The sequence below is a fragment of the Lissotriton vulgaris genome, chromosome 8, assembly GCF_964263255.1.
Source record: "Lissotriton vulgaris chromosome 8, aLisVul1.2, whole genome shotgun sequence".
NCBI lineage: Eukaryota > Metazoa > Chordata > Amphibia > Caudata > Salamandridae > Lissotriton > Lissotriton vulgaris.
The window spans coordinates 712,092,548-712,118,821 of NC_141696.1; the positions used below are offsets into that span (position 1 = coordinate 712,092,548).

At 45.5% G+C, this 26,274-nt stretch overlaps 1 protein-coding gene across 2 annotated transcripts in view; it reads left to right on the forward strand.

Annotated features, from left to right (window-relative positions):
• UPF3A (UPF3A regulator of nonsense mediated mRNA decay) overlaps window positions 1–26,274 on the forward strand; it is a 596,178-nt gene that overhangs the window by 300,783 nt on the left and 269,121 nt on the right. The gene's annotated exons all lie outside the window — the stretch shown is intronic.

Sequence of the window (26,274 nt, forward strand, 5' to 3'; positions counted from 1 at the left end):
ACAGAATTTTGCTGAGGTTTTATGTTACGTTGCGAGTTCCACCCACCCCTAGTAAATACTTGATTTTCTCCCTGGCCTGCCTGTTGCCAGCCTCAACAAACATTATGTTTATTGTTGAAATATTGTGCTAAAACTTTCTCAGATAACAAAGTTTACATCACCACTTTTCCAATGTTAGCATAAAACCTGACAATATTAAATCAACTCTTTTCTTCAAAAACCTAATGCTGACCCTGAGGTCTTGTTCAGCTACAAACCTATTTATGTTTGGCCTCCATTGCATATCAGGAGGACTTGAAACGGTAGTCACATCACATCGATTCACACTTTTTGAAACCATTAATTTGTTGAATGATTTTTAGTCAGGATTTCAACCTCAATGGAATAAAGAAACAACCATTTTAAACTGCAGAAAAGTGCTTCACACAAGGGACACACATCAAGCGTGTGCGTTCATATTCCTCGACCTTTCCTTAGCATTCGACTCAACCGAGCATAAATCCCTTGCCGACTAGCTGATGTCAAATGCAGCAAAGGTGGGGTTAGCCCAAAAATGTTTCATTTTATTCCTAAGAAGGGCCTGAAAGGGATTTTGTTTCAAAGTTCTTACTTTAGTGTGCTATACACAAAATTACTTAGTGGTTCAATCCAAATTGATCCTGAACCTTTGAACAATCAGAGCATATGTCAGATTAAAGAATGTTAACACTCAATAAATGAGAATTTTTTTTTGAAAAAACACAGGAATATCTTTTTTCAAAAAGTACAATGTTTTTATACAGATAACATTCAAGAGGATACAATCAAAGAAAATTTATATAGCAAAACACCATGAAAGAGGAATGGACAAATCAACCTACAGTTCATTAATGTATACAACTATTCCAAAATTCTATTCTATTCTATTCTATAGTTTTGGTAGAGCGCGACAGCTGCCCCAGCAATGAGGCGTCCCGGCGCTAGGAACCCAGATCCTGGTCTGAGGGAGGGGACAGGACAGAGGGAGGGTTACAGGCAAGGGAATAGAAACGTTTTCACAGCTTTCCAGAATGCTGGTAGGCTGTCTATTGAACGGATATGTTGTGGCAGGTCGTTCCACATCTTGATTAGAGTAACATGCCTAGAGATACAAAGTACAGTTAGTAATATATAATAAATATTTGGGAAATAGAGGAGGAAGTCGCCAGTGAATGCGCTACGTACAGATCAAATTAACGAGCAAACTTTCTTTTAAGCCTTACACTCGAAGTGAGGTTTTCTAGCTCATGTATATAGTTGCAAATTGCACTTTTTCAACTGTAAGTTGCACCATTTTTTAAAAGAGTCCATGAACAATAGATACAGGAATGTTCGTCCAGTGTTGAGAAAAATTTAAATTCTTTACTGTTCTTTGTAGTGTTGACAATGTACACCAAATAGTCAAACAGCCAACGCGTTTCGTTCTATACAAAGAACTTCATCAGGGCTGTAAAACAACATTTAAAATCACTTATATAATACAATGTAATGAAATGCATGTGTGTAGGCATTTATATAGCGCACTGCTACCCGTAGGCGTCCTGGCGCTTCGACCGCCGCGAAACCCTTCCTGGCTTCCCTGAGAGATGGTCCCTTAATGGGTATCTCCAGGGTGAGACCAGGCATCCCCGGCGGTCTGGGGGGCCGTTAGTGAAGATGAGGCAAGCTAATGCCCAGAGTTGCCGAGTGTGATCGCTGATCAGAGTGGGCACCGAGGCGAGAGAATTATCGAGTCCGCTGACCCTGGTCCAGAAACCTGCCGCGCCGGGAATCGAACCCTGGTCCCGGGCCGTCCTCTGCTCTCGGGTCTGCCGCCTCTAACCAGTGAGCCACACTACTTCACACACATAATACTATGCAGAGAATTAATTACATATAGACAGTTAATATTATTACATAAAAGACAGGAGAGCCTAAATCATCTACGAAAGATTTCAGATACTCTGACTTTTTTCCTTAAAAACGTCACAGATAATTGCATTTATTAATTGAATTTAGCAACACTCACTTATATTACCTTTATATCTATTTTCAGATAAAATGATTCATACTTGTTGGTATTCCTTATTTGAACATTGTAAAAAACACAACATCACATAATTATCCAATAGTTGGACTTAGTGCCTACCAAAATGTTGAAAGTTCTGTATTGCATCTCAGCATTTGGAAAGAAGATAGAAACCAGAGCATTTTAAAGGACATTCGCAGGTTCTCAGCTAAAATATCCTAACTACACCGATCCAATTTAATCTAATAAAATCCTTATATTGGAATCTTTACCCATCATATATTATAACAAAATTGCGCCTACCAAGACAAATAGATGTATCCAAATTCAGACCCAAATATACGAGCGTAATCATCTACTGTGCTCCACCGCTCTTTTGTTTAAAGTGATTTCAGGCAGAGACTACTTAAGTCTAATTGTGCCTGCAAGATATCAAGAAGGAGAAAGGAAAGGTATAGTCAAATCAACAACACTATGAATGCACCCTAATATAATAATTCTAACCCTGTAAAAAAAAATGAGAGAGAGATGATACAAATATCCATATCCTCCCTAGGGCCTATCATGGCTCAGTACTCCAAATGATTTATTTATGGTGATATGTCCCCAATTCAATCCCAGCCTTTCCCGCTGGTCCCATGACCCAGTAAAACGAGCACCCGCTTACCATTTCTACGAACTGCATCAGGCTCAAATCCAGTTCAAAATGCAAAAAATAACAACGGCTGATGTGCCTGCTATCAAAATATACACCTTTAAGCGTCCAAACTGATTTTATTCCTTGTATAGTATATATCCAGTCGTTTCTAGAAACACAAACCAAATTCATGGCTAATGCATGTTTAAATGGTTACAAATTACACGTTCCCAATTTTTGAAAGATATTCAATTCCTCATCACTGGATACCTAGTACTCTGAAAACATCTTCTATTCTCAAAGCCTCATAATTATCCAGTACCCGAGCGCAAGGCCATTTACAGTACTAGCGCTAAATACAACATATTATTTTTTAAATTAAAGCTTGTCTCGGAACGATTCCACCAGACTCAACCATAAAAGTGCTGTACCTGACATTGTACTATAAAAGGGCCCGCACATCCCATCGACTCAATGTTTTATTTCCAAACAAATGCGGTTAAAACAAACCCCGTTTCAAAAATGACTTCAGACGGTTGCACTATCAACAATTCTCCCGTCCCAGTGTTTAGTTATAAAGGCAAACAGTAACAACCATTATTCTTTAAAAAAGGCCCACACCTCATATATACATAACTAAATCGGGTGCACACTCATCAAAAAGCCTCGTACTCCCGCTACGTAGCCAGCAAATTTTGTAATATACAAGCGAAAAACGCCCGACCTAGCACCTCTTATTTAAACACCTGGTTGCGTCAGGTGGCGTCAACGTAAACCATAACAGCCACGTGTCAAGATACCCGGGTTGGGGACCAATCACAAATTCCTAATACATCCTTTCAATTACAAAAGGGGATGTTACAATGAAAGTGGGAGGGATAATTAGATTTTATTCAATGCACAGAAATACCCACTCTAACCCACAATCAACCCATAATGCTCCATAAAGTAGAAAAACCCCACAAAATTCCATCAATCCCCATGCACATATAACAAAGAAAATGGGGTGCAATTTTATTAAACTTTAACTACCGCTTGTTCGGTCGTGGTCGAAAAAAACGCCCGTCAGCATACACACATGTAAGCCAAAACCAATCCAAAACCAAGGGCACATTCCTCCCTGGTTGATCATAGCTCAATCGGCAAATACAGAGTACCACAACTCCCATGACCAGGGGTCCGAAACTCCCATCATATTTTTAAGAAACCCCAATTGTAAATTGTCAACCTATTGTTATTGCTTCCTTTTGGTCACAAAAAAGAGCTTTCGAGATACCATATAGGTATGTAACCAATAAGGAAGACACAGACTTCGGTTTATCCTTTTAGTCACAAAGGAAAGATTACGAAATACAAGATGGGTAGGTAACCATTACGGAAAACACCAGACTCCTATTGATCCTTAGAGGCCTGAGGGAAAAATATTGGGCTCCAATGAAATGGGTTTTAACCAACCGCACATGCAATTGCAATAAGTAGCCGACGTGCATCAGCTCAGACATATATATCTGCGCAGATCGTGGATAATTATTTCCATTTCAAGATATGTCTCAGATAGCAGAGAAAGAGTATAAAAACTCCCACAGCCAAGGGTTCAAATCTCCCCAGAGGATACAGGACAATCGACAGTTCAGTAGCACTCAGCCCTTTACATTGGTCATATGTTCAGTTCTAGTAGAATCACGCACAATTTTGTTTCATCAAGAACTACATATTGGGTCCACATGATATTGATACATATAAAATCCGTATTCAACCCCTCAATAGACAGCACCATATAACCAAATTATTACATTCACAATTTTATATAATGGCATTTTCATTTATCCACATGGGCAAATCAGCACAATAAAATCTTGCTGCACCATTTGTTAGTTTTATCAACAATATATTCAGACCCTTTTTTTTTTAAATTACACAAAGGTAATTAGCCACATTGCATTTTTAAATCATCCTACCCAATTTTCAGCTTCTGATGATAATATTGTTCTCCCTAATATGTCAATTTACCTTAAAACACACAAATATCCAGAAAATCACATAAAAGACCACATAAAGTAATATAACTCCTCGTCAGTATTATATCCCATATTATGGTACATCGTAACCGGCAGATCCAAACCGCCTCATTTTGGCGAAGGGACAGCTCCTTCTCCCCCCCCCTCTTATTCTCAAAGGGATATGATCAATGCCATGGAACCAAACTTCTGGTCTGCCTCCATGACACTCTCTCATATGTGCAGACATGGGATATTTAGTATCCTTATGCCGGATCGCCCTTATATGTTCTTGAATTCTATTCTGGTTTTGAGCGTCCAAGGTTGTGCTGCCCTCACATATAATATTACAGTGATACCCAATTACATATGTAACAAAGGTGGTATTACATGTTATCATATGTCGCATTTTATAGACCCGAGAAGTGTTATAACTAAATTCTTTGAGTCTGTTTTTGCCGAATTGCATACATTACAATCTGTACATGTAAAAAAAACATTTACTTGAGTCGCCAGCCACATATTACTTATCTTTTTAGAGATCACGTAACTGGGACATAACAGATCTCTCAATGTCCTTCCTCTTCGATAAGTCACTTTTGGTTTTGTTGAAATCTCCCCCATCACTCCTGGCACTTTCTGCAGCAATTTCCAATGTTTTTAGAGAATTTTATAGATATCCTGACTATGTTTGTTATATTTGTAAAAAAATGAATTGAAGACCGAGTCTTTTGGCTAGCATTAGCAGTACCACGTTCTTGTAATGTGGATTCCCTGTATTTCTGTATTGCTTTCCTTTCCGTATTATCTAATTGTCAGGAAATCCCTGCACCGACAGGGAAAAGACATCCGCGACTTCAACGGACTACAACTCCCAGAAGGCCAAGCGGGAGGAGCGTTACGCAACTCAAGGTAATGGTTACATAACGCAATTACCACCCGCCTATAAAGGCGGTACCTAAACGAAGGAGGGTGTCGGATATTCTAGTTTCCACACGACCTTCCACCAAGTTGTTCCGGTGCACCAGCTGTGAGAAGAATTCCAGCAGGATCCTAGGACAAAGACGGAGGTGGGTCGAGAGAGTCTCCCCGGGCCGATCTTTGTTAGTCCGCCCTGTTTCTTCTCGGTGAGCCTCCAGGAAAGCTTCCTTGCCGCTTCTGTCTCGGACGAGTCGAGAAGCCTGTCTTTTGTTAGTGGACGCGGAAACTTTGCCGCCGCCGACTCAGAGGAGTCGGGAGTCCCACACTGGGACATTCGCTGGTGTGAGCCGCAGCTCCCAGCCTGTTCCAGACCAACGGGAGGCTCCAGCTGTTACGCACACCAGGAGGTGTTTACCGCGTATCGGCTGTAGAGTTTCCGAAGACGATCGAGCGGCTGCTCTCGTCACCTGCTTTTGGCATTAATGGGACAACGGTGACGCATCACCCGGAGGTGAAGCAGCGTCCCTTTGTAGAAGAGGAAGAGGTCGAGCGGCTGCTCCCTTCAGGTTGAGACACCGGCTGGGTGTCTCCCTGACTCCTCTGTGAAATAAGGTCGAGCGGCTGCTCCCTTCAGGTTGAGACCCCGGCCGGGTGTCTCCCTGACTCCACTGTGAGAAACGGCTGTTTCCACGATTCCCTCAAACACATCGAGTGGCATTGCCGGCTACTGTGTTTCTGCCCTCTGTTGGCATACGCCGGGACCGGCGTATTTGCAGAGGACGGGGTAACGTATACTGGCTGAAGGTGACCAGTGACTAAGTTACCTTATTGCTTTCTTGTATATTGTATTACTTTACAATAAATCACCAAACCTAGAACCGTGTCGTGTCCTGTTTGTGGTGTCTGTGGCGACCCCGAGACCCTCAGGTGTTACAAAATATCCAACCTTATAAACCTTAACAGTCTCCTGGTCGTTTACAGACATGGCAACCCTGGACAACGTGTTGGCCGCATTGGCCGCAGTGCAAGTAGAGCTCGCGGTCTCAAGACAGGAAACCGCAGATGTGCGGGCTAGGCTGGATGCCATACAAACAGACCCATTAACGCCCAGCGTTTCCCTCACGACACAGAGTCCATCGGTAGTGGTGGAAATGCCGGTTGCTATTCCCTTGGCAACCGCGGAGAGATACAGCGGAGACCCCAACACCGTGCAAGTGTTCCTTACGCAGGTGGCTCTGCATTTGTCATGTAAGCCTAAGGCATTCCCGACGAGCCAAGCAAGGGTGGCGTTTCTAATATCCTACTTGGCTGGGAACGCTGCACAGTGGGCTGTACCATTGGTGTGCGGTGACGACCCCATCCTCTGTGACTGGGGGGCTTTTCGTGAGGAATTCCTCAAAGTATTTGACAGAAGGGCAGACTCATACACCGCAGACCGCGAGATGTTGGAATTAAGACAAGGGTCTAACGATCTAGTGCAATACCTCAATGCGTTTCGCAGACTGGTGGCTGAAACCAAGTGGCCAGTAGCGAAACAAACTGCGCTGTTTCACCAAGGGTTGTGTGACGAGCTAAAGGATGTGGTTGCTCAAATCGACCCACAACCCAAGATGTGTGAGGGGCTTATCAACCTGGTGTTGAGGTTGGATCATCGGATGAGTGACAGAAGAGGCGACACTAGAAGAAAAGGAAAAGCTCTTCCATCTTATACCACGGTGGGAAGCCCGGAACCCACGACCCCACCCAAGGGGGAACCCATGGACTTCGGTGCCATCAGAGCGAGTCTCATGGCATCGGAGAAGGAATCCCGCCGTAAACAGGGGCTGTGCCTGTACTGCGGCAAGAAGGGTCACTATGTCCGGGAGTGTCCTGCCAAGCCAAAAAATACAAGATATAAGAACAACCGGTTGGTAACAGCGGTGTTGGACGTCCCGGCAGAAAACTAGAGGACTCCCAGACCAACGAAGGGGCATCTAGGAGTCACGATTTCATCCCTTCACTGTCTAATTCTGTGTCCAAGGGACAAAGGCACTTGTTCATCACAGTGCACGTGGGAGTGCACGACCAGTGGGTACCGGTGGTGGCCATGGTGGATTCGGGGGCGACAGGCATGTTCATGGACATTAACGAGGCGAACAGACTGGGGCTGGTGCTTCTCTCCAAAGCTGTTCCAGAAGACGTATATGCCGTGGATGGAAGACGATTGGTGACCGGGCCCATAGGACAGCACACAGGGGGTCTACCGATGAAGTATGGAAGGAGCCATCTGGAAGAGATAGACTTTAGCATAATCAGAGCACCGCAATACGGGGTCATATTGGGACTTCCATGGTTACAGAAGCATAACCCTTCCGTGGATTGGCCTACACATACCATCAAGATGAAATCCCTGTTCTGCCGGATACACTACGAGAAGAAACAGGAACAAATCCTCTCAGATCCGAACGTAAGTCCGATGGTAGCCACGGCAGCTGAAAAGGATGTTATGCTCCCCAGAAATTATCGCAGTTACGAAGATGTGTTAGATGAAATGAAGGCGGAGGTGCTCCCTCCACATCGAATATACGACTGTCAGATCGATCTGGTCCCAGGAGCCAACGTGCCCAGTGGCAGATTGTATGCATTGACAGAACCGGAAAACGTACATCTCAGAGGATATCTGGATAAACTCTTGGGGCTGGGTTTCATAAGACCGTCCAAATCCTCCGCCGCCTCGCCACTCTTCTTCATACCGAAGGCTAACGGGGAGCTGAGGGCCTGTGTGGACTTCAGGGAGTTGAATGCCATCACCATAAAGAACCGCTACCCCTTACCACTCATAAGTGTTCTCCTGGAGCAGGTCAAGAAGGCGAGGATTTACACCAAGTTGGATTTGAAAGGGGCTTACCATCTGGTGCGCATGAGGGACGGCGACGAGTGGAAAACCGCATTTAAGACATGGTTTGGCCTATTCGAGTACCTCGTCATGCCGTTCTGGTTGTGCAACGCACCGGCCGCCTTTCAGTATTTCCTGAATGAGGTGTTTCGGGAGGAGATGGATATATATGTCGTGGTCTACATCGACGATATCCTCATTTATTCAGACAATGAGGAGGATCATGTAAGACACGTCTCGGCGGTACTCCAGAAGCTGAGGGAGAATATGCTGTTCTGCAAGCTCAGCAAATGTGATTTCCATGTCACATCGGTGGAGTTCCTGGGAGTGATGCTGAGTCCGAACGGACAAGAGATGGCGGAACGCAAGATCAAGGCAGTGAGAGAGTGGCCCACCCCCCAAGGAGTCAAGGATGTCCAAAGCTTCGCCAACTTCTACAGGCGATTTATCGATGGCTTCTCGGGGCTGGTGGCACCGATCACACAACTGCTAAGGAAGTCAGCTGAGTTTGTGTGGTCTCAAGAAGCACAGAAGGCCTTCGAAGCCTTGAAGGACGCCTTCGGCAAAGCACCGGTGTTGGCACACACGGATCCATCCCTTCCCTATGTAGTAGAAGCCGACGCATCAGACGTGGCCATTGGAGCTATATTGTCACAGCGCAATCCGGACACGAGATTGCTACATCCCGTGGCATTTATGTCTCGCAAACTGAACGACGCTGAGCGCAATTACCATATTGCAGAAAAAGAGCTCCTCGCCATCAAGGAGGCTTTCGCTGAGTGGCGACATTGGCTGATGGGAGCCAGGCACGTAGTGACGGTGTACACCGACCACCGGAACCTGCAGTTTATGACAGCTACAAGACATCTCTCTCCTCGACAGTTACGATGGATGATATTCTTCGCTGGTTTCAACTTCCACATTACCTATCGTCCTGGGTCTGAAAACCGAAAGGCCGATGCGCTGTCACGACAGTCTGCTGTCAAGGAACCGCCACAAGCGATGGTGCATTCGATCATTCCCCCACAGATGGTGCTGGGGGTGATACAACCAGACACCTTCATCACGGGAATCCGGAGAGGGATCTGTTCGTTCGCTTGGAGGAGGTGGCTACATAGCCACAGGGAATGGCAAGTGAAAGACAGTATACCGGTAAAAGGCAGATGCCTACTGATACCCACGCCTAGACTGAGAAAACAGGCGTTTGAGTGGTGTCATGATTCCTCCAGTGCGGGTCATTTGGGGTACGAGAAGACGGTGGCCAGCCTGGGACGCCATTTTTGGTGGCCATCCATGAGAGCGGATGTCAAAACATGGGGGCAGGCCTGCACCACATGTGCTACCATGAAGACGGATTACAGCAAAACCCAAGGGCTCCTTCGTCCCCTTCCTACCCCGAATAGACCATGGGAGAATATTTCGTTGGACTTCGTGGTGGGTTTGCCAAAGGATCAAGGAATGACGGCGATATTAGTGGTCGTGGACTACTTGACTAAGATGGGGCACTTCATCGCATGCAAACAGGTACCTATGGCAGGAGAACTAGCAACAGTATTGCTAACTAACGTGGTACGTTTACATGGGCTGCCCGAGGTGATTGTGTCGGATAGGGGGTCGCAGTTCACGGCACAATTCTGGAAGACGTGGTGCTCTGCGCTGCACGTCCAGACCGCGATGTCCACCAGCTACCACCCCCAGACGGACGGCCAGACGGAACGCCTAAACCAAACTCTAAAACAGTATCTGCGCTGTTTTGTGGAGCAGGGGAAGGAGGAATGGGTCGATCTGCTCTGGATCGCGGAAATAGCGTACAACAATGCCACTCACAGTTCGACTAAATCATCCCCGTTCTACAGCAACTATGGCCATCATCCGAGGTTCTTGCCCTTTGTCCATCCACTTCGAGAGAGCAAGATACCTGCCACTGCGGATAGAGTGGCACACATCAAGGACATCTTGTTACGCTCCAGGGCCTTCTTGATTGAAGCTAAACAAAGGTATAAGGCTACAGCGGACAGAAGAAGGAGACCTGGTCCGATATACCGGCCTGGAGACCATGTTTGGATATCTACAAGGAACATGAGGTTCCGCAAGAACAGCATCTTCCATCCTAAATACATGGGGCCGTACAGGATCACCAAGTGTATGGGTCCAGTGAATGTGAGGGTATGCCTACCCCAGACATTGAGAATCCATCCTGTGTTCCATGTGTCGCTGCTCAAACCAGCCTCGAACAAGAAGTACACGAAGCCCAGACCGATAGTGGTGGAATCGGAGGTTGAGTATGAGGTTGCGGGTATCCTTGCTTCCAAGTGGCTAAGGGGAAAGTTGTGGTACCTAATCGCCTGGAAAGGATATGGACCTGAGGTTTCACCGTCGCTTCCCTTCCAGCGCAGGCCCTGTGGGGAGAAGCTGAGGGAGGGAGGATGTACTGTCAGGAAATCCCTGCACCGACAGGGAAAAGACATCCGCGACTTCAACGGACTACAACTCCCAGAAGGCCAAGCGGGAGGAGCGTTACGCAACTCAAGGTAATGGTTACATAACGCAATTACCACACGCCTATAAAGGCGGTACCTAAACGAAGAAGGGTGTCGGATATTCTAGTTTCCACACGACCTTCCACCAAGTTGTTCCGGTGCACCAGCGGTGAGAAGAATTCCAGCAGGATCCTAGGACACAGACGGAGGTGGGTCGAGAGAGTCTCCCCGGGCCGATCTTTGTTAGTCCGCCCTGTTTCTTCTCGGTGAGCCTCCAGGAAAGCTTCCTTGCCGCTTCTGACTCGGACGAGTCGAGAAGCCTGTCTTTTGTTAGTGGACGCAGAAACTTTGCCGCCGCCGACTCAGAGGAGTCGGGAGTCCCACACTGGGACATTCGCTGGTGTGAGCCGCAGCTCCCAGCCTGTTCCAGACCAACGGGAGGCTCCAGCTGTTACGCACACCAGGAGGTGTTTACCGCGTATCGGCTGTAGAGTTTCCGAAGACGATCGAGCGGCTGCTCTCGTCACCTGCTTTTGGCATTATTGGGACAACGGTGACGCATCACCCGGAGGTGAAGCAGCGTCCCGTTGTAGAAGAGGAAGAGGTCGAGTGGCTGCTTCCTTCAGGTTGAGACCCCGGCTGGGTGTCTCCCTGACTCCTCTGTGGAATAAGGTCGAGCGGCTGCTCCCTTCAGGTTGAGACCCCGGCCAGGTGTCTCCCTGACTCCACTGTGAGAAACGGCTGTTTCCACGATTCCCTCAAACACATCGAGTGGCATTGCCGGCTACTGTGTTTCTGCCCTCTGTTGGCATACGCCGGAACCGGCGTATTTGCAGAGGACGGGGTAACGTATACCGGCTGAAGGTGACCAGTGACTAAGTTACCTTATTGCTTTCTTGTATATTGTGTTACTTTACAATAAATCACCAAACCTAGAACCGTTTCGTGTCCTGTTTGTGGTGTCTGTGGCGACCCCGAGACCCTCAGGTGTTACACTAATACCTTTTGCTTATAGCTTCTGTTCTCAAATCTTTTCCTAGTTATCTTTAAGTTTTCTCTAAACACATTGGTTTCACTGCAGTTCCTACGCACCCTCAACATCAAATTGCATATCGACTGATGCTCCATATTAAATAAAGCAACAAGAGATTTAACGCTAGAGTGATCTTTGAAACAGTGAAGTCTCTTGGTGAATTTGTCCCATTTTATTACCGGACCGTTACAAAGGGTCTCTGTTATATGCAAATTGGTTGAACGTCCTGAAGATGGTCTGACGGACAAACGCCATAACAGACCGAAACATAGACTCCCTTATCTTTTTCCCAAACATTTATTGTTTATTAGTAACTGTAATTTGTATCTCTAGATATGTTACCCTACTCATTTTGGAATAGATGTATACATTCATGAACTGTATGTTGATTTGTCCATTCCTCTTTCATGGTGTTTTGCTATATTAATTTTCTTTGATTCTATCCTCTTGAATTTTATCTATATAAAAATGTTGTACTTTTTAAAAAAATATATTCCCATGTTTTTTTGACATTTTCTCATTTATTGAGTGTTAACATTCTTTAATCTCCACTAAGACTCTTAAGGACAGAGAAAGGAGGTTGGCATTATTTCTGATGAATAAAGAGAATGTTACTCCTTGTAAAGGAGATGCCCTCTCTTCAGGGGAAGATTCTGTGACAAGTGCCCGACTAAGCCCTTTCATGAAGCCAGTGCATAAAAGGAGACTTGTTTAGTTTCCCGAGCATGATTTATTTGGTAAAGGGCTTGCAGCTACCTCATCTGCTGACAAATCTGAGTATAAATGCTATTGTGACTCACCTGTGGCAAAGAAAAAGACATTTGCAGAAGAAATCTTTTTGAGACTGTCGACGCAAAAATCTTTTTCGACGTTGAATGCCATCACCGTAGACTACTACTCTGTCGACTACAACTTTGTCGCTGTCTGTGAAGGCACAGTTGACTATTAAGACAAAGCCACCAATGACTGTTTCATCAATGGCAAAGACCATTCCGTCGAAGGTGATCTTGCAGTCGACGTTGATCACCTTACTATCGACGATGAAGACTATGCCATCAATGTTGATGACCATACCAACGACGTCAGTGACCATATCATTGACGGCGATGACTGTATCATCGACAGCATCACCGTTGGAATCCTCACAATCAATGAAGATTATGTGAAGTGAGGTTTTTCACCTTTAAGGGTGATGGATAATAATAATAATAATAATACTGATTCTTGTATAGCGCGAACAGCTACCTCGCGAGGAGGTGTCCCGGCGCTGAAAAGAAACCGCAGCAGCAGAGAGGGATGCAGGGAGAGGTACTAGGCTTTCTGTCCAAAGAGCCAAGTCTTTAGGAGTTTCCTAAAGATGGCTTCTGACGGGGCAGATTGGATGGCAGGGGGGAGGGAGTTCCAAAGCTTCGCAGTGCCTACCGAGAAAGATCTGCCTCCGAGTCTCGCTCTTCTCGCTCGAGGTACAGCCAGTAGGGTCTGCGAGTTTGATCTCAGGTGTCTCTCTTGATGGTAGCGGGGGAGTCGAAGTTTCAGATAATTGGGACAAGTCCCTTTTTGTGCTCTGTAAGCTAGGGTGAGCGCCTTGAATTTTACTCTGCTTGTCACTGGAAGCCAGTGCAGCTCGTGAAGATGCGGAGAGATATGATGTTTAAAAGGCACGTGTTTTATCAATCTTGCAGCCGCATTCTGCACGCTCTGCAGGCGTTGTGTCAGATATTTCGGGAGGCCAAGATAGAGGCCGTTCGAATAATCCAGTCTGGATGTGACTGTCGCATGGACCACCGATTTACGACAGTCAGTTGGTAGAAGAGAGAGAAATTTTCGGAGGTTGCGGAGTTTATAGTGGCAGCTAGAGGTGACTTGTTGTATGTGAGAGGAGAAGGAAAGCGTCTCTTCCCACCATACACCCAGATTTTTTGCCTTGGTGCCAGGGGTGGGAGCAGGACCCATTTCGGTGGGCCACCAGAGGTCAGGGGAGGGTGGAGTACTTTTCCCTAAGAATAGTACCTCTGTTTTGCTAGCATTCAATTTTAGCTTGTTAGTGTTCATCCATCTGGCTACGTCACTAAGACAGCCTTTTATTTTGCTGAACGCTGCTTTGACACCTCAACGTATGGGAAGACTAGTTGCGTATCATCCGCATACGAAATCGCCTTGACCCCCCATTTGGCGATTAAGGTAAAAAGTGGGGCCAGATAAACATTGAAAAGTAGCGGGCTGAGGGCGGACCCTTGCGGGACACCACACCACAGCCGTTTGGGTTCAGAGGAAAAAGCGCCCAGAGCTACTTTCTGAGAGTGGTTCGTAAGGTAGGAGTGCAACCAGCTCAGTGCCTTGTCCTCTAAGTCAACATCCTTCAATCTGAGCAGCAATCTACTGTGATCCACAGTATCGAAGGCGGCAGATAGATCCAGGAGCACCAGCATGGCCGATGCTCCTGAATCCAGCGACCACCTGATTGACTCAGCCACCTCAATGAGGGCAGTTTCAGTACTGAAGCCGGCCCTGAAACCAGACTGTGTTTCGTGTAGTATGCCACTTTTTTCGATGAAGCTATTGAGTTGGCGTTGGATAAGTTTTTCCAGCATTTTTCCCGGGGCTGCTAGTAGGGAGATGGGGCGGAGATTGCTCAGATCATCGGGGGCGCCATTGGGTTTTTGGATGTGCCTCCAATGCAATTTTTGCACTCAGATCAAAAAGAAGAGGCTAGTGATTATGTCTCACTGCCAGCTTGCTGCCAATGCAATTGGATGTGAGATATGTCCCAGATTTTGAAGAGGATGCAATGGAGGATGAGGAGTCCTACAGTGAATATGTGTTTCAGCTGGAGTACAGGTCTGGAAGTACTTGAATGGATTTAAGTCAGAAACCACCTAGATATTACAGAGAGCCAGATGTAGTCCAAATGCCAATGGCCTTCTTATCTACGTTGCAGCAAATGATAGATACTTTTACAAAATGATTGTCGCAGCAACCATCTAACAATCCTAACATGGGGTTACCTGCTGCTCCCACCCTCCTGCCTCCTCAACCTGGGCCTTTGCCTGTTTCACCTGCTAAGCACCCATCTCCACCACCTCCTCCTCCAACACCAAGGGTATCGGTCCATGGAGATGACCTGGATGATGCTCTAATGGCTATACCTCTTCAGATGTAGAGGAAGAGGAAGGTGAACTGCCATCAGATGGTGATGGAAGGAAAGATGATGATAGAAATGTTATTGTCCCAAGTGGAAGCAATGGGCCAATTCCACATGCTACAGATGATATCTCTAAATTTCATTCGTGGGTTGAAAGAGCTGCCAAGAATTTCAACCTACTAATGACCTCTATAGATCAATTATGTTTTTGTTTTCTATATGACTTCAAAGAGCAACCTTGGAAATCCATTAAATTCATACCTATTCTTGACTATGTCTTGTCAGAAGGTCTGAACTTGAAGAAGACACTGGCTACCATTCCAGAGGTAATAGCTTGTCTGGAAAAGAAATCCAGAGCACCATATTTAGCTCTGGCTTGCCTCACTGGTCATACCAGGCCGGTTTCATTCATTGGTTCAGCAGCTCAGAGAACGACCAAGACCCCAATAACAACATTGTCTAATCTGTCAGACAAAAATAAAAAAAAAATATTCACAATCTGGGTCAGAGAATTTTTTCAATGGCATCAACCTCAAGACAGCAAATGCCCTGGCGATTCTAGGTTGGTACAATTGTCAAATGTGGCATGACAAAGCTCCATCACTGCATCTTATTCCTGAGGATAAGAAGGAAACAGCAAGAGCTATTATAAAAGAAGGAAATCAACCTCTTCTTTCATTACTGATGCAGTGATGAATGTTTCAAAAACTGTTTTTTGCCAGTTGTCAGGAGGCAAGACTGGTTAAATTCTACAGCCTTCCGTACTGATGTCCAAGCTAAAATCCTGGACATTTATTTATTTATTTATTTTGAAGCTTATAAAGCACGCGCTGCAGACAGCGACTATGAATAATGATGGCAGCAGCTAGAGACTGGAAAACAGCCAGGTTTTTAGTTTATTCCGTAACAGTGATTCCGATGAAGTCAGCCTAAGATCTAATGGGAGGCTGTTCCAAAGTTTGGCGGTCCCTACAGTAAAGGACCTGCCCCCCATTCTGGACCGACGAAAACGTGGGGTAGCAAGAAGGCGGAGATTGTTAGATCTGAGAGCTCTGATTGAGTGGACAGGTTTAAGCCTATTTTGCAGGTAGAATGGGCCAAGGCCATTGAGGGCCCGGAAAACAAAAACCATTGCTTTAAATTGAATACGCCGGGTCACTGGCAACCAATGCAACTTCCTCAGGTATGGGGAAATCGAATGGCGGTAGGGGATGTTACCGATCAGCCTAGCAGCGGGGTTCTGCACGATCTGCAGTCGATGGATCTGGTAAGCTGGAGCACCAACATACAGACTATTTGAGTAGTCCAAATGAGAGGTAATCAAGGCATGGACAACAGTCCTGCGGGAATCAAGAGGGAGGTATGGAAACATTTTCCTAATCATAAGGAGTTTGCCAAAGCAGGCTGCCGTAACTTTGTTGATGAGGGTTTTACAGGATAAAATGTTGTTAAATTGGAAACCCAAATTACGGGCTGCTTGAACCGGAACAGGTGGGGGATTAAGCTCCGAAGGCCACCAGAGTGAGGGGGAAAGTGGGGACTTCTGATTAAAGAACAAGACTTCCGTCTTATCTGTATTAAGTTTGAGATTGTTAAAAGTCATCCAGGAAGAGATGTTAATTAGGCAGTGACGAAAGTTGGTCAAACTGCCGTCAGAGTGATCTCTAAAGGAAAACACAAGCTGAGTGTCATCAGCATAAGAGATCACTCTGACACCCCAATATTCAGCCAACTTTGCCAGAGGAGTAAGGTAAATATTAAAAAATACAGGGCTGAGTGCAGAGCCCTGCGGAACACCGCAGAGCAGGGGCTTTTCTTCCGATACAAAAGGCCAAAGGAAGACTTGTTGGGATCTACCCTTAAGGAAAGATCTGACCCAGGCCAGAGGAGTACCCCCAATTCCAATGCTACGCAGGCAGTCCAATAATATGTCATGAGACACAGTATCGAAAGCCGCGGCTTGGTAGAGGAGAACCAACATGGCCTCCTCGCCCGCATGCATGCACTCTTGAATGGACTCAGACACCTCAAGCAGTGCAGTCTCAGTGCTGAAGCCTGGTCTAAATCCAGACTGGGACTCATGCAAAAGATGTTTAGATTCCAAATAGTCAGTCAATTGCTCCTGTACCATTTTCTCCAGAATTTTTGCCGGCTTGGGGAGTAGGGATATAGGCCTATTATTGCTGAACAATAAAGGGTCGGCGTCAGCCTTCTTGATGATTGGAATCAACATACCCTGCTTCCAAGAAGAGGGCAATTGGCCTGTGAGTAGTGAGGTGTTCCAGATAGCAAGAAGTGGGCTAATCACCAAAGGGGCCAGTTCACTTAAGACCTTTGCTGGGGCCGGGTCAAGAGGAGACCCCGATTTACACCGGTCAAACAAAGTCAGGGCAGACTCCAAGGTAAGCTTCTTAAGCAATACAAAGGTCTCCTCCTGTGTGGCTTTGGGATCAGAAGGGAGCAAGGCCCTCTCCTAATTAACACCTTAGCTGCTAGGGGTTTTCCCCTCCTGTGCTGAGCTTTGAGTTTTCCCATTGTTCATGACAAGGTCAGCTCGTCATAAGCACAGCTCCACTGTGTCTCATGAGGAGCTGACCTTGTCATGAGCATGGAAGGGGTTAAAGGAAGAAGAAATATTCTAATCTTACAGTGAAAGAAATTGGAGAGACCATCGCAAAGGGCTTGGCTGGAGGCAATCAAGGTGGTCAAAGCTGGGGGCTTGGAGAATTCCTTAATGATATTAAATAAGGTTTTTGCTGAGTTTTCAGCTCTCTTAATTTTCTCTACAAAAAAATCCCTCATGGTGGCTCGCTTTAATTTATGGAAGTTCTTTAATGCATTTTTGTAGATGACTTTCGCTGAAGAATCATACGTCAATCTCTATTTACGTTCTAATGTTTTGCATCTACTCCTTTCCTCCCGTAATGTCGAAGAGAACCAGGGCGCAGATGGTCTTGACCTTAAGGAGGCAAAAGGTGCAATTGGGGCGACAAGATCTATGGAGGAGGAAAGGGAAGAGTTACATTTGGCTACATCTGCATTTAGATCATAGGAAGGCAGCCCTATTATTTGGGAAAGATAGGATCTAGGGCAGCACAGGTAACCTTACACCATTTCCTCCCTTGCTCCCTACCTATTACTGGGAGGGCAGATGGAAGTGGCAGAGTCAGCTCAAGCGGAATCAAATAGTGATCCGTCCAGATAAGAGGTAGGGAGGGGTGAATAACAAGACCAGGATGATTCGAAAAGACAAGGTCAAGGGTGTGACCAGCTGAATGTGTTGGACCCTGGACCAACTGGATCAAATTTAAACCGAGCATGGAGTATCGGAAGTTATTAGCCCGGGTGCATGTGGCCTCATCTAAATGGAGATTAAAATCTCCCAGGACATTAAAGTGAGGATGCTTAAGGGAAAGGTCTACGATCGTGTCGACCAGTGTAGAGAGCGAAGATGGTGAGGCGCAAGGAGGGTTATACACCAGAACGCCCGCTAGAATAATGGTACAAGTATTTGCAATGGTAAAATACAGGGCTTCAATGAGGCCTAATTTAGTGGTTATTTTTAAATGAGATTGCAGAATAACGGCAACCCCCCCGCCTTTGTGCCCTCTCGATTTAATCTCACAAAGTGATAACCTGGGGGGGTAGCAAGGGTAATATCCGGATTGGAAAAGTCTTTGATCCATGTCTCTATTTGAAATAGGATATCCCATGCGTGGGTAGAAAGCGATAACCAAATATCGCTAGCATGACGAGGAAGCGAGCGACAATTGACTAACCCTACCTTGAGGGTCACAGGGCGACTGGCTGATCCAGGGATTCTAGCTTGCAAGATGGAGGGGGGTTCAAGTACTAGGGAGCAGTGTGAACACCTAAAATACTGCTCTTCAAACTCCGCAGGATTGCACCGAGCGGCTGGGGTACAGACACCGAGTCTCATTTTCAGCAGCTGAGATCTAGTCCAGTACACCGGGGTAGTCCGGGGCCAACCTGTAGCATGGCTGGCGCTGGTCGCGAGCCAGGCGCGGACGGGCGCAGACGGGCTTGCCTTTGGCGCGCCAGCGGCGCGCCCGCTGCGTGCATCCGCTGCGCGTCGCAAACTGCATGGAATTAAATAGACTAGCCCGCTATCCCCTGACTCCACCCTCGCGACCGGAAGTGATGCGCGGTCGCCCTCGCTACCCTCCACAACAATCGGGCGGAGCCCGTGGTGTACCGGGGTTGGAGGGTAAATGAGTGAAGGTTCAAGGTAGGTCAGCAAAAGAATAAAAATGCGAGCAGCAATAAGGTCAGACAGAACATTATTATTATCATTATTATTATTATTAGGATTTATAGAGCGCATGGCTGCCCTTGGGCTTTGCAGCTGAGATCTAGTCCAGTACAACGGGGTAGTCCGGGGCCAACCTGCAGCATGGCTGGCGCTGGTCGCGAGCCAGGCGCGGACGGGCGCAGACGGGCTTGCCTTTGGCGCGCCAGCGGCGCGCCAGCTGCATGCATCCGCTGCGCGTCGCAAACTGCATGGAATTAAATAGACTAGCCCGCTAACCCCTGACTCCACCCTCGCGACCGGAAGTGATGCGCGGTCGCCCTCGTTACCCTCCACAACAATCAGGCGGAGCCCGTGGTGTACCGGGGTTGGAGGGTAAATGAGTGAAGGTTCAAGGTAGGTCAGCAAAAGAATAAAAATGCGAGCAGCAATAAGGTCAGACAGAACATTATTATTATTATTATTATCATTATTAGGATTTATAGAGCGCATGGCTGCCCTTGGGCTTCCCAGCGCTAGTGATCAATTACAAGCGAGGCGTGTGGGGCTCATAGATGTAGTTTGAACTGCCAGGTCTTTATTTGCTTTCTGAACTGCAGCTCATTGTCAGTTTTCCTTTATTCTGACGGAAGGGAATTCCAAAGTTTGGGAGCCAGATGTGAGAAAGCTCTACCCCCACCCATCTTGCTCTCTTGACCTTGGTTTGTGTCAGGTGATTTGCTGCGCTGGACCGAAGCTGTCTAGATGGTATGTATGGCCGAATGAGTTTCTTGATTTTACCTGGCCCTTTATCATGCAGAGCTCTATGTGTGGTGATTAGTGTTTTGAATTTAATTATTGCCTCTATTGGGAGCCAGTGTAGCTTAGCTAGTTGTTTTAGGGATATTACCTAGTAATCTGGCTGCGGCGTGTTGTACTGTCTGCAATTTTCATATGACATCTTTCGGTGCTCCAAGGAACAGTGAATTTACATAGTCCATACGAGATGTGACAAGGGAGTGGATAACTGTCTTCCTTAAGTGCATTGGCACTCTGTCCAGGATTTTTCTGATACTTCTTAATAGACCAAAACAGATGGCTGCTGTTTTGGTAGCTTGAGTCCGCATGGACAGATCGGATTCTAACCAGAAGCCTAGACTTTTGATGGTGTCTGCTGCTAGAGGTAGATTTCCTAGAATCTCCGGCCATGCTATCCTTGGGCTGGGTGTCAGTTTGTTTCCCAGGTATAGGATCTCCGTTTTTTTCGCCATTTAGCTTTAGGCAGCTTTTTGTCATCCACTCCTTGACTTTTAGCAGACAGGGTGAGAGCTTCTCTCCATCTGCACTCTTTCTTGGATCTAATGATATCACTAATTGGGTGTCGTCGGCGTAAGAGGTCATCGATATGCCGAACTCTTGCACAAAGTCTGCCAGGGGTTCCATATAGACATTAAAAAGGGTCGGACTTAAGGCCGATCCGCGGGGCACCCCACATTCTAAGTTCATGATTTCAGAACGGGTGGAGTTTTCTTGAACTTGGAATGTTCTCTTACTCAGAAAAGATTGTAACCATTTCAGAGCATTGTCCTGTATCCCAATATTTGCTAGCCTTTTACCTAGTATCCGGTGATCAACCGTATCAAAGGCTGCGCTCAGATCCAGGAGAAGAAGCACCGCTGTGTTCCCCATGTCTAGCGTCTGCCTAAGTTCTTCAACCACCACCAGAAGCGCTGATTCCGTGCTGTGTTGTGCGCGAAAGCCCATCTGGGTGGGGTGTAGACACTCGTTGTTTTCGAGGAAATTAGACAAATGCTTGTTTACATGTTTTTCAAGCAACTTGCCTGCAAATGGTAGCAGGGAGATAGGTCTAAAGTTTCCCAACTGTCCTGGATCTGCGTTGGCTTTCTTCAGAAGTGGCTTTATTATTGCATGTTTCCATGTACCTGGGACTTCTCCTGATTCTAATGATTGGTTCAGTATTGCCACTAACTTAGGAGCAATGGCCTGGTTGACAGTTTTAAAGATATTGGGTGTGGCAGGGTCTAACGGAGAGCCTGATTTCACCTTATCTATAAGTTCTATCGCTTTTTGGAGCCTTAAAGAGGGGACGTGCGTCAGCTTTAATTCAGAGGCTAACTCTATATCTGCTTCCTCCTCTAGGGGAGAGTCTCTACCATTCCTGAAGTTACTATAGATATTAGTGATTTATTAGTGATGAACATAAAATCAGCTACCCTCCACAACAATCGGGCGGAGCCCGTGGTGGACCAGGGTAGGAGGGAAAATGAGTGAAGGTTCAAGGTAGGTCAGCAAAAGAATAAAAATGCGAGCAGCAATAAGGTCAGACAGAACATAAAATCAGTTTGCACTCATTTAATTTTAAAACAGTGACAGAGAACTAGCAGCTAGTGCAACCAACCAAAATCGTAGCGCGCGTCCGCTGCAGGTCAGGAACTGCACACAACTAAATAGACTAGCCAGCTAACCACTGACTCCACCCTCACGACCGGTCGCCCTCGCTACCCTCCACAACAATCGGGCGGAGCCCGTGGTGGACCGGGGTAGGAGGGGAAATTAGTGAAGGTCATCCCTTTTGATGGGCTCACTCTTTTTGGTAAACATGTTGATGAGGCTCTGCGTGGCCTTAAGACCTACACAGATACAGCTAGGACTGTTTCAGTACCGCAGATTTGGGTCCTCTATTTTTCGTGACTCTTGGAGATCACAAAATGTCAGAGCAGGTTTTAACCAGTATGGACACCCTTATTATCCTCAAGGAAAGTCTGGATATGATCAAGGGTACTCCAAAACAATAGAGGAAGTATAGAGGAATTGATAGAATCACCCTCCTTGAAGATCCACATAAACAAAAAGATTCTATCAAAAAAGTGCAAGTGTTAGATTTATGGTTTTTACAGTTTTTTTAAAAAGTGTAGAATAAAGGCTCTTCCTCAGATTGGTGAGATGAAAGCACTATGTGCTTTTAAAATACCCCTCACACACTAAGAATCCCTTAGTGTCATGCTTCATCATTGGGGTCTTCCTGTCCCTCTACGGGGCGGGGCGTGCTACGACCTACGAGCTACGCGGGAGCACTATTTAAGTGATGAAAGACTATGTGTTAGTGCAGTGTCAGTGGAATTAGTGAAGTGTAGGGACCTTAAAATGTGAGTGAAAAAATTATTAAAAATTCCCTGGCTAGTGGAAAAAATAATTTTATTCACTTCCCTGGCTGGGACTGTTAAAAAGGGGTTGTGTGGTAGGGCTGTTGGCACCTACCAGGTCGACATGTTTCACAGGCAGTCCCCTACTGTCTGCTCATCAGGACCTCCGATGGTCCCTACTAGAAGGTACTCAGTTCTAAAGTTTGCCTAGAGTCCTACAAACCGATAGCAAAAATAAGCTGTCAGTTTGTGCTTTAGGGCATGAGTTGGCCCGGGGTGAAGCTTAAAAATGATTTATCGAAAAAGACGCAATGGTCTCTGAAAAGAAAGAAGGAAGAAATAACACAATGAATATATTCAATTTTAGCACATAGTTCACAGTTAGCTCGTTTTTTCATGTTGTCATTAAACAACGAATAATGCACACGCTTCTCGGCTGCATTAAGAATGTCAGTAAATTTGGGCAACAAATCATTCCCAAAGGTAGTGTGCTCCATCCTTTGGAGCCTGTCCGTTCTAATAAAAAAACACATATAATCTTGACAAGACACACGTACACATATGACTCATACATAAAGGCAGACACCCGTTAATTCAATGTTTTTAGTGTTTTTAGATGTAAGGCATTGTTTTTTAGCGATCGGTTTACTCGTTGTCCGAGTTGCGATTGCAAATGGTAAATAATTCTGAGGGAACATAAATATATACATATATACATACTTTCCAAATTCTGATTGCGTGCCTCATGACCTGGCAAAACCGAGGGTTTTCAACGCGGTCAACTGAAAGAATAAATAGAGCCGCACCCTCTCGTCAGACAACATTGTTTGGGGGAGCGTTTTTACCTTGTTTTATGAGAAGACCTGATGTTCTTGACTGTTGGTCACAGTCTCTTACTTACGTAACCGCTAATGTGCACTGCTTTAGTCCTGCCCTCGTGCCGCTCCGAGGAAACGTCGGCTTCACATAGCTGTCATCATTTTATGAAAGCCGGTTGTGCAATGTCATCGTCCTTTGACTGATTTCAAACACTAGTGTGCTAACCCAAAATGGACGCGTGTTTTGGAACACTTCCTGGTTGGTACGAATTCGACAGTATTTCTTCTATGTCGGTCGTTCACAATCCGAAAATGATTCGAAAATTTTAATTGTTAATTATTAATTGTTAGTATTGGGTCATTGGTATTACTCCATAAAAGGTGGTATCATGGTCAACGGCAATTATGAAAGGATAATGTGGACTATGGTTCTAGTTAGTTTCGCTCAATAATAGAGCGCACAGATTATATTACATTTTCAAACATAAAGTGCGCAGGTTATATTATGTATCCCTATTTGGTTCTTGCCCCTACCTGCCATGGATTATACTAGTGATTTGAAGGGTCATTGAGTCCTCATATGACCGGTTTATTGTGTGCAGTAGGGACTACTTATAGACTGATTTGGTGCACATATTTATAATCGGCCCCAAGGGATATCATCGTTCAGGCCGTTTTTGTTGCATTTAATTCGGAACACCCACCTCTGCTCCTCCTCTAGGAGTTGTTCCTCTCTTGCGACCAATTCGATTATTGTCCAGGACATGTCCTCTGCTTTGTGACCCATTTCCAAGAAGTGGTTGGTCAGTTTTGTGCTAGACTTTTTGCATTTAACAGTGCTTTTGTGCTCTCCTATCCTTATCTTAATGGCCCGGCTGGTCATGCCCACATATTACAGGTTACATGGGCATTTGATGAGGTACACAACATTTGAGCTGTTACAATTACTAAAGCTTCTCTGTTCCCACTTTGTGCCATCATTAAAGGTAAGTGTGGTACTTTTCTTGGTCAAGCAACAGACCTTGCAATATCCACAAGGATGGTGACCTTGCACAAAATTCGCATTCTTCGTATGGTTACTGCGGTCAGTTTTTGGTCTAGTATGAACCAGCAAGTCTCGTATGCTCAGTGCTTTTTTATGGGAGAAGATTGGTTTTGGCAGTTGGAGGTTACCACTATTCAGAATCCTCCAGTTCTTGTTGATAATCTTAGTCACCTGATTGGAGCTTGTATTAAATGTGGTAACACAAATTGGTCTTTGCTCTTCCTCTTTGCGAGTCTTATCCTCAAGGAGACTTTCTCTGCAATTATTTATTTCTCGTTTGTAGGCTTGGTCAATGATTTTTTTGGGGTATTGACGTTCTTCTAACTTTTTCTTTAGGTCTTTGGATTGGAGTTTGAAATTGCTGACCTCTGTTCAGTTCCTGCGGAGTCGCAGGAACTGACCATAGGGCAAGTTGCCCCGCAAATGTTGAGGGTGAAAACTTTGGTACATTAGCAAACAGTTTTTTGATGTACTTTTGAAATGAGTTGTAGTCATCAGCCTTCCATCCTTCGGGAAGATATTTAAGTCCAGGAAAACTAGATTGCTATTTGAGGTAGTACTTGTGAATTTTAAAAAATCATCCTGTAGGTTCAGCCATGTTAGGAACTGTTTTGAGGTTTTTTCATCTCCATCCCAGATGATAAGGATATCATCGATGTACCTCTACCAGGTTCTGATGTTGTCCCTGAAGGGGTTCCTAGGGTTCAGGATCCTAGTGACCTCTAGGTGGTGGACATAGAGACCAGCTATGCTAGGAGCAAATGTGCTCCCCATGCTGGTCCCATGTTTTTGGATGTATATGGTACCCTCATATTCAAAAAAGTTCTCTTTTAGTGCCAACGAGCAACACTCCATAATGACATTACGTGGAGTTTGTTAGTCCCATTCTTCCTCAAAGAGCACGTCTTCAATAATTGTCAGGGTCTCATTGTGTGGTAGTCTCGTGTAGAGAGATTCTACGTCGCAGCTAATTAGAAGCTGGGTTTCGGGGTTGAAAGTCTGGTCTTCAAGTAGGTTCAGTACATCCTTTGTATCTTTGAGGTATGTGGATGTCCGTTGGACCATTGGTCTTAGGAAGGCGTCTGCAAATTTGGACACAGGTTCCAAAATTGAACCAATCCCTGAAACTATCTGGCGTCCTGGGGGATTTTGTAGACTCTTGTGGATCTTTGGCAATGTATACAGGTAGGGGGTCTTTGGATTTTTTTGGCATAAAAATTCCCCTTCTTTTTTTGTGATCCAATTATGGGCCAAGGCTTCCTCAACCATACTGGTGATTTTTGTTCTTATTTTTTCAGTTGGGTCTTGTCGAAGGATCTCGTAGTTTCGTTGATCTCTCAGAAGTCGCATACATTCATTGTCATATTGCTCTTTGCTTTGAATTACAGTGGCACCCCCTTTATCTGCTGGTTTTATTACCAATTCTTTGTTGTTACTTAATTCGCGCAGAGCTATTCGTTCATCTTTAGAGATGTTTTGGTACACTTGTTTATTCATTGGGTTAAATTCTTCAAGTTCCTTCATAACCGCATTCTCGAATGCAAGTAGTTCCACAGGTAGTGTATTATCCATCGGGGTAAAGTTGGATCTCGGTTTGAGTCCCGTATCTCCTTGGTTTTGGTGATCTTCTTTATCTTTAAAGAAGACTTGGAGTTTCAAGCGTCTCATGAACTCCTGTATTTCCTTACATAAATGGAATTTATCCAAGTTAGCTGTAGGGACATATCCATGTCCCTTTTCCAATACTTTTTTCTGTGGTTCTGATAGTTCGATGTCTGTAAGGTTTACTACTAAGCTCACTTTTTCGATGCCCCTGTCATGCGCCTCGTGGACACTCTCGGTGGATCCTCTGTTGTGGTGTCCCAGTGCACATTGGTCCCTCTCCTG